Source organism: Orycteropus afer, unplaced genomic scaffold, assembly GCF_000298275.1.
Source record: "Orycteropus afer afer isolate SDZICR_OR568_19922 unplaced genomic scaffold, OryAfe1.0 scaffold00283, whole genome shotgun sequence".
Taxonomy (NCBI): domain Eukaryota; kingdom Metazoa; phylum Chordata; class Mammalia; order Tubulidentata; family Orycteropodidae; genus Orycteropus; species Orycteropus afer.
This window is the reverse complement of record NW_006921870.1, coordinates 765,642-775,503: the sequence shown is the minus strand read 5'-3', so window position 1 is coordinate 775,503 and position 9,862 is coordinate 765,642.

The window sequence follows — 9,862 nt, the reverse complement described above, 5'->3', positions numbered from 1 at the left end:
CACTAATTCTATCTTCCATTGATTAAATTCTACTCCTTTAGTGTTCAATGTCTTATTTATTTCTGAAAATTTAGTATTAATCTTCTGGATTTCTGTGTGTAGATTTTGTATCATTTCTAATTTTTTCATTTATTTTGTCATTTTGTTCTTGTATTGTCTTTTGAAATTGTTCTAGGTTTTTCTCTGTGTTTTCCCCAATTTTGTCAGTGTTTTCCTTGATCTGTCTCTCAATTCATTGAAGATACCTAAATATAATTCTTTTAAATTCCTTATCAGTGAATTCCAATGCTGCATCTTCCTCAGGGATGTGTTTTGGGTCTGCATCCTGGTCCCTTGTTACTCCTGCTTTATCTTGCTTCTTTGGGTGGACTGTGATGCTCTGTTTTCTCTTAGGCATTGTCACATTTTTGTGTTTATATTAATTGGTGATTGTATGCTGGAGTAACTTGCCCATGATTTTCATATCCTTTGATTTGTTTGTATATTATCTATGCAAGCAGGGTACTTTGCTCCTCTATTCACTAGTTGACAGCACTTGTACACTCACCACCTGTCTCCTTTCCTGTTGTCAGCCTCTAGTATGTTCCTGCTGACCTCAGCAAACAAACCTGTTCTTAGGACCCTGGAATCTGAATGAGAATGCTATCTCTTTAAAAAGCAAAATGGCTGCCACTTGTAAACATTCAAAATGGCTGCACCCTTGGTCACTTTAAATATCCAAAATGTCCACTACTTATAAACATGCAAAATGGCTGTGCCCTTTATCATTTTAAATATCCAAAATGGCTGCCATGTGTAAACACTCAAAATGGCTGCACCCTCTGGACAGCAGAAATTTCATAGCTCAGGTTGTCTCCCTCCTTGCTGTTTCCCTTCCATAATTACACCATCATCCCTGCACCCCTTGGTGACCAGAGCTGATCTTTAGGTCAATTCTCAGGTCCCAGCAATTTTCCAAATGGAAATATTCAGGTTGTTGATTCTGTCAGAGTAGCTGACAGTCCGCAGCTCTGACCATCTCTGTACTCACTGTTTTCATTCACGTTTTTCCACTAGTTGGTTCCTAATCCACTTCTGTGTAGTTCCTTTCAAAGCTCCGGGCTCCAGGATTATCTTCTGTATCTCTGTCAGTTGGATTCTCTTTTCTTTGTTAAAGATGGTCTGTGTCAGTTGTCTACCCATTCCTCCATCTTACCAGAAGTGCCTCTTTCTTCTTTCTTCATGTGTACATTTATTGCTATAAATTGGCCTCTGATCACTGTTTTTGCTGTGTCCCAAAGATATTGGTATGTTATGTTTTCATTCTCATTTGATTCAAGGAATTTTTGAATTTCATTTTTGATTTATGTTCTTACACAGTCTTTCTTAAGGAGGGTGTTGTTCAGCTGCCATGTGTTTGCTGTTTTTCCACTGATCTTCCTACGGTTGATTTCTTATTTGATAGCATTGTTATCTGAGAAGATGTTTGCGGTATTTCAATATTTTTAAATTTATTAAGACTTGCTTTAAGGCCTAACATATGGTCTATCAAGGAAAATGTTTCATGTGCCCTGGAAAAGAATGTATATTTTGCTGTTAGGTGAAGTGCTCTGTAGATGTATATAAGGTCAAGTTGGTGGATTGTATTGTTTAGCTCTTCTGCATCTTTGTTGAGTTTCTTTCCAGTTCTATCTTTCATTGAAAGTGGTGTATTAAAGTCTCCCACTTTGACTGTGGAGTCATCTATTTGGCTTTTCAACTCTTTTAAAGTCTCATGTATTTTGGGCTCTTTCATTTTGTCCACAGATATTTATTATGGTTATATCTTCTTATTCAATTGATCCTTTAATCATAATGTAATGTCCTTCTTTGTCTCATATGGTAGTTTTTTCTTAGTCAGTTTTATCAGAAGTTAATATTGCCATTTCTGCTCTCTTACAGTTGCCATGTGCTTGAGATATCTTTTTCTAGCCTTTGATTTTTAGTCTATTTTTGTCTTTGTCTCTAAGGTGTGTCTCTTGTAGGCAGCATATTGATGGGTTATGTTTTCTTATCTGGTCTTCAACTCTCCATCTCTTGAATGGTGCATTTAATCCATTAACATTCAGTGTAACTATCGACAAGTATGAATTGGTTGCTGTCATTTTGTTATGTGTTTTTTTCATGGTGTTCCTGGTTTCTTTGCACCATATAGTTTTCTGTGCTAAGCTCATTATGTTTGTGAATCATGATATCATTTCCTTTGTTGGTATTGTTTTAGTTTTTGCTAAATATTTGTGCTTGTCCTCTTTTTTATTGCAATGTGAAGGCTTATCATTTTTCTTTGAGATTAACCTGTGATTTATAATTTTCTCCCTAAATTTTGAATAACTGTTTAGTTAACAAAGATATAAATACAACAACAACACCATGTTTTGGAGACAACAGACCATCACCATCCATACAAAGAAGCAAGATAAAGTGGTAGAAATAAAGGATCAGGATACAGACCCAGAACACATCCATGAGGAAGAAGCACATTGGAACTCCCTGATAAAGAATTCAAAAGAATTATATTTGGGTATCTTCAAAGGATTGAGAGACAGACCAAGGAAAACACTGAAAAAATTAAGGAAAACACAGACAAAATCCTAGAAAAATTTCAGAAGAAAACACAAGAATAAAAGGACAAAATAAATGAAAAATTAGAAATGATACAAAATCTGCACATAAAAATCCAGAAGATTAACACTAAATTTTCAGAAATAGATAACACTTTGAAAGGGCAAAGAAATAGAATTGAATCAATGAAAGATGGAACTGATAAGAGTGAAGACAAATACCTGAATACCTCTTTGGAAAGGGATCAATCAGAAAAAAAAAAAATAAAAACAAAGTGAAGAAAGCCTAAGATTCATGTGGGATGCCATCAAAAGGAATAACCTACATGTCATTGGAATTCCAGAACAGGAAGAGAAAAATAAAAGAGAGAAAATTGTCCACTGAGAAAATTGTCCAAGATTTGTTGAAAGAGAATTTCCCTGATATGATGAAAGATGAGAATGTGTCCCTTCAAGAAATCCAATGAACTCAAAACAAGGGTAGACCTCAAAAGAAAATCACCAAGACATATCATCATCAAACTCATCAAAACCAAAGACAAAGAAAGAATCCTGAAAGCAGTTAAGATTGAGTCAGACTCTTCTTGGTGGTCATTTATCATTGACCAGTTGGTGGAGAAGGAAGTGGGGCTCTCACTCAGTAAGTGAGGCTGCAGGAGGTGTGGGTGTAGCTGTGTCATATGGGCACTGTTGTTGTCTCCTACTCAGACAAAAACAACAATCGAATAACCATCAAAAAAGTAAAAGCAAGTGGACAAAAAACACACCATATAAACACACAGGAACAATAACCAAACAAAGAAAAATAACCCACAATATCTGGAGAGAGAGCAATAAGAGAAAAAAGTAGAGTAGGAGAATAATAAGGGAAAAATAAGAAAAATGGAAAAAGAAAAACAAGAAATGGGTTTAACCACAAGAAAGAAAAAAATTGGAACCAGGGACAGGAAAGAGAGAAAAAGCTGAAAACTAGAACCCAGGAAGGGAAGAATAAAGAAGAATAATAAAAAGGACAATGATAATAATAATTTTAAAACAGACAAAAGCAAACAAAGTAAAAAAAAAAAAAAAAAAAAAAAAAAAAAAAAAAAAAAAAAAAAAAAAAAAAAAAAGAAAGAAAGAAACAAAACCTGTGTGGGGCAGGGCCGGCCACTCAGGGTCCAACTGAGCACACAGACTGGAATGGAATTCCTGTTGGCCCAGAAGGTGGGTGGAAGTGAAGGATGGTTTCACCTCCCTCTGTTCACCAAGTGGGTGAGGGATATACGAGTAACAAGGGGAATATCGCACATTTCCAGTCATTGGTGTCTGGAATGTCCTTGTTGTTCTTGGCAAGTGGAGCCTATTTATAAGTCCCTGGAATCTGGGAGAACATTGTCACTTTAAATATCCAAAATGGTTGAACCACTTGTAAACATTCAAAATGGCTACACCCTCTGGACAGGCAAAATTCCACAGCTCAGCCTACTTTCCACTTTGCTGCTTCCCCTTTTATTCACCAGTCATCAGTGCAGTCTCCCATGCAGCCCTTGGCTAGCAGGGCCTGTTTTTAGGTTAATTCTTAAGTCCTAACACCACTGAGCAATATCCAAGCTGTCTGTGCCAGCAGGATTGCTTTCAGACTGCAGATCTATATGTCTCCTTTTTTGTTTTTTTCATGCAAGTTCTTCTACTAGTTGAAGTTTAGTCCACTTCTATATCCTTCCCTTTAGGAGCTCTGGTAGCCTAGTGCCTAAGGCACTTGACTGCTAACCAGAAGGCTTGCACTTCAAACCACCAGCCACTCCTCAGAAGGAAGGTTGCACAATCCTACTTCTGTAGTGATACTGCCTCGGAAACCCAAGGAGGGATAGCTGTGAGTCAGGGCCGACTCAATGGCACATAACAACAACAATATATCCTTCCCTTTAAAGCTCAGGGCTCCAGGATCATCTTCTGTATCTGTGCTAATTCATTCCCCTTTTATTTGTTGAAGAGGGCCTGTGAAGTTTCTCTACCTATCCCACCATCTTGGACCTCCCTCTCCTTCCCTCTTCTGGAGACATTCTAAGATGTTGCTATTTCTCCTCCAGGATAGGACCAAGTTTCTTACTCGTAGATTCTACATAGTGCAAAAAAAAATTGAAAAATAATCTCCCTTATTTGGGTATATATCTTGATGAATATGACCTGAACTGAGCTCTTCCTTCTTTGGAGGTGCTGTGTCATTGCTGATTCAAATTATTCTCAAGGTGGTACAATAGTTAAGTGTTTGGTAGCTAATCAAAAGATTGGTGATTTGCACCCACCCAATGAATCTATAGGAGAAAGACCTAAAATTTGCTTCCATAAAAAGTATAGCCAGGGAAATCATGTGGGACTGTTCTACTCTGTCATATGGCACCAATATGAGTCAAAATAGGCTTGACAGCACCAAACAACAGGCCTTAAAATACTTTCCACTTCATTTAGCCATGATTTCCAAATGTTGAGAGTTTTTGTCTTCTTTCAGCCCCTTCATGCTCGAGGGCATCAGGAGAGCAACCTTGAGAGGTCTGGCTTGAGTGCCTTCACCAGAACAATGACCAACACTGATACCACACATCACATGTTCATCAATAAACACAAACCTACTTTCACTACTTATGACCTCCACATCAGGAAAATGAGGTTCAGAGGTATGAAGAGACTTGCCCAGGTTCATGTGGCCAGAGAGAAGAGCCAATGATAATGTGAACTCATATATCTTTACTGTTTACTGTGTGACAAGTACCAGGGTAAGTGTCCCTCACAACAACACTTGGTGGTGGTTGCCATCTTACTTCTTTTTTAGATGAGGAAGCTGAGGTGCAAGGTGGTTTTCTAACCTGTCCTACCTAAGCTGTACAGCTAGAGTGTGACAAAGCTGGGATTTAACCCTGGGCAAGCAGATCTTATTCTTTGATCTTCACTCCTTTGTTGGCCTCCTGAGGCCATAACACATAAGTTCAGGCTCCAAAAATGATCCTTGGCCAGGTTTCACTTTCCCATCTGTTATGGGATAATAGTAACTTCCTCATGGGGCTGTGAGACAATGTCCATACAACATTCAGCTGATCTCCCACCCCAGAATGAGTGGTCAGAGAATGAGTTTAAAATACAAAAAGAATAAATTAAATGCTTAAAAAAACTTATTCAGGTTCCCAAGTAGCCAGGTTCTCTCCACTTCCACTCATTCATTCAACATACTTTTCAAGTGCCTGCCAAAGTGTCACTATGGCCTATAAGGTGATTGGATTCCCCATGACCTTTCTGACCTCATCCCCTTTACTTGCCCCTTGATCACTGCTCTCTTGTCACACGATGCTCCTTGGTCTTTCCTGGCACACTCTTGCCCCAGGACATTTGCACTGGCTGCTCCTTTCCCTGGAGATCCCTTCCCCAGGACTGCCCTTGTCCCAGTGTCATCTTGTTTCCAAAGACCTTTGCTTTCTCAGGAAGGCCTTCTCTGGCCACCATACCTGAAATATCAACACCTACTTCTAGATCCAGGGAGCTCTGGTAGCATAGTGGCTAAGGCACTTGACTGCTAACCAGATGGCTGGCTGTTCAAATCCACCAGCCACTCCTCAGACGGAAGATGGGGGCAATCTACCTCCACAGTGATACTGCCTCAGAAACCCAAGGAGGGGTCGCTATGACTCAGGTCTGACTCGACGGCACATAACAACAACAACAACTTCTAGATCCACTAAAGAAAACCCAACAAGGTAAATTGTAGTCAGTGTCATGAGACAAAGTGTAAGTCAACTACTGTATGGAAAGTGAATTTTCTTTGTAAACTTTCACCCAAATCACAATTGAAAAGAAAAAAAAAAGCTTTCAAGTGACCATCTAAGATGCACCTAATGGTGTCCTAGCATCGGAACTGAAGGAGAGTGCCAAAAAATAAAAAGTAAAAAGGGCATTTGGAAGCAATCAGATCTAGGACACAATGGCCTTTGAGACCAGAAGAACTAGATGGTACCTGGCTACAAATGCCAACCACTCAAGGGAGGATCAAATCTGGAGATCCTGGATTGAGTGGGAGGAAAAATGTGGAACAAAATCCAAAAACTCAATAATGACCAGAATTACTGGTCAGATGGAGTCTGATGAAATCCCCAATACTATGGCACTGGGATACATTCTGGGCCTGGAATAAAACTCACTCTCAGGGGCTGGCTCTCGGCCCAATAGTTAACAAGATGTACATGCAGACCACTCAACACAGGGTGACATACCCACATATTCTATGAAAATACATCCCTTAGAGTAATAGACCAAAGGGCACCAGAGGGGCAATATTCACACGGAGGAAATGCAGGACAAACAGGAGTGCTTAACTATGAGGGGCACAGGGTGGGGAGTTGCTGGGCAGGGAGGGGAGGACACTGGGTTAGGGTTCAGCATGGTAAATGGGGAGTGAAACTAAATGTACATGTAATATTGAATGTGAAACAAACTCTTAAAATAAAAAAGAAAACCCAAAATCCCAACATACCAGTTGCCATCAGTTGATTCTGATCATAGTGTTTCATGTATGTCATGATCATAGTGTTTCATGTGTGTCAGAGTAGAACTGTGTTCCATAGGGTTTAAAATGACTAATTTTTTCCAAATAGATCTCCAAACTTTTTTCCAAGTAGCCTCTGGTTAAACTCAAGTCATTAAACTTTCAGTTAGCAGCCAGGTGTGTTAACTGTTTACATCACCCAGGGATTCCCTTACTTCTCCTTAACCTCTATCATGCTGTAACATACTGTTACTCATCTTGTTACTGTTATTTGACTACCAGCTCTCTCAGGGCAGGGATTTTTCACTGTTGTTTTTCACCTAGTGGAGGGCCTGGCACATGGATGTGCTCAATAAATATTTATGGAATAAAGACATGCTATGTGCTTGGAGCAGATATGTGGGAAGCAGTTCCTGCCCTCAAGAAGTTGACATTCTTGTGGACAACAAAGTTTGATCATGTTTCTAGGCCAGATCCCCCTGCTGGTGGCCACCATCCTCCAGAAGTCAGTTTTTCACAGGTACCATAGCCTTCAAGTCTGGGTGGTGGCAGATCCTCTGGCTGAAGCTAGCTCTGGGCCTTGATGGTCTGCAGTGGACCTTAGGTTCCCAGTGCCTGGAGAAATGTGTCAGAGCTGGGGGAGTGGCAGAATTTACAAATTTGACATTAATATGTTGGGCCCTTATCATTAAAAAAAAAAAAATCTAATTACAGTCACCAGTGTTTAATTTCAGCAATGACCTGCACCTGCATACAAATTGTAGGCTAACCAACTCAAAAGTGCTTACTTACAGCTACTATAAATTCTGTTTAATCGACAAGGGGATCCCCCATCAGTGGCTATGGGGCACAGGTGAGGGAATTTGCAGGGACATCTTCCATTTGGCGTTTGATGCCAAGGTGAAGGGAACAGCATGAAGCTGGACTACAAACTCCAGCCACACACTTTTCATCCATCTGCCACCTTATCCATGAAGTGTGGCCTCTTTCAGGCCCTGGGCTGAAACTGTAGCCAGAGTGACTTAGGTCAAATCTAAACATCCTGGTAGGGATTGGCTTAGGGCAGAGTGGAGAGCCTAGAGGTAAGGGTGTGGAGGAGTTGGCTTCCTCTGTGCCCTTAGTGGATGGAACAAATAAAGATTTGAAACTGGTGGCCCTTGGTGTGTTTTACCTGGCTTGCACAGTGCTCTCCATGAAGGGATATGAAAACCTCAAACAGGGCATCTGCTCATTTGCCGTCACCCCTGTAGCCTTACCACTCCTCATCACTTCTTGCCATCTCCCTTGTATCTCACTTCCTCTGTGCTTTTATCTTTACTCCCTGGGCCTCCTTGACATTAGAGGCCAGGCCATGCTCCCAGAGGAGCATAAGTTTGGAGCCAGACACCCAGTGGTTGAAATTTGCACTCTGTCTCTTGCCAGCTCAGTGGGCTTTTGTGAGGAAAGGGGTCCTCTGTGTCACTCCATGTGTGATACAGAGATTGTACATGTGATGTTTAGTTTGCAAGAGTCAGCAAGAGGTTGAGAGTGGACTCTGCAATCAGACTGACTTGACCATAAGCTACCTCACTTCATGAAGCCCAGTTCTTTACCTGTAAAATGAAGATAATCATAATTAATCTCTTTCTGCTTAGCATAATGGGAGCTCTGGTGGCACAATGTGTAAGGCATTTGACTGCTAACTAGAAGGCTGGTGGTTCAAACCCACCAGCCACTGCTCACAAGGAAGGTTGGGCAATCTTCTTCTGTAGTGATACTGCCTCAGAAACCCAAGGAGGGGTCACTATGAGTCGGATCCAACTCAGAGCAATGGGTTTGGTTTTCTTGGGGGATTTTGCTTAACATACCAGGCAGGGGCCCCACTCCATTCCTTAGAGGCTTTCAGGAGCAACCATAATGTCCCAATTGTCATCCATTGAGATGTTGGTACCTACCTACCTCAGACAGTTATTTAATGAGCTGATGAACATGAAGAGTTTAGAACAGTGCCTGGCATAGAATAAGCACTCAATAAGTTTTCATTGGTAGCCAATGGCACTTTGGGGATAGAGTGGTAGACAAGATAGACAAATTCTCTTCTTGCAAGCATGCACATGCTACACACTTGCATACACAGACATATTTCACACATGCACACAGGCATATGCATATACGGTACACCTATACATACAGGTACACACATGTGCACACACACATGCACATACAAACATGCCCATACCACACACTTGTATGTAAATGTACACATGTGCAAACACATGTATACATATGCATGCACACCCTGCTCTTCCTTCTCTCCCTCTTGAAAACTGTCTCACTGATTTCTCTGGCAAAATCTTACTTATCCTTCAAGACCCGGCTGCCTTCTCTTCCTCTGTTTAGTTTTGCAGCCCCCCGCCCCCAGGATGGTATCTGCTCCCATCTCACCCAGCTCAGGCAAGTGCTTACCCTTTGCAAGTGGGGGGTTTTGGTGCCTGGCATCAAAACTGCACTGGGCAGGGCACTCATAAGAGATCACTAAATGTTGGTTGAACTGATCCCATTAAAATAGGGAGCAGGAGAATCCTTAGAGGACTTCAGTGCAGGAAGATGTTTTGTAAATAACTGTTTTTAAAAAAGGAAATGCAGGTTCCAGTAAGATGGTGGACTAGGCAGAAAGACTGCACAGACCCTCTTCAACAAAGAAAAGGGAAACCAATTAACACAGACATAGAAGATAATCTTGGACCCCTGAGCCTTGAAGGGAAGGATATAGAAGTGGACTAAACCCCAA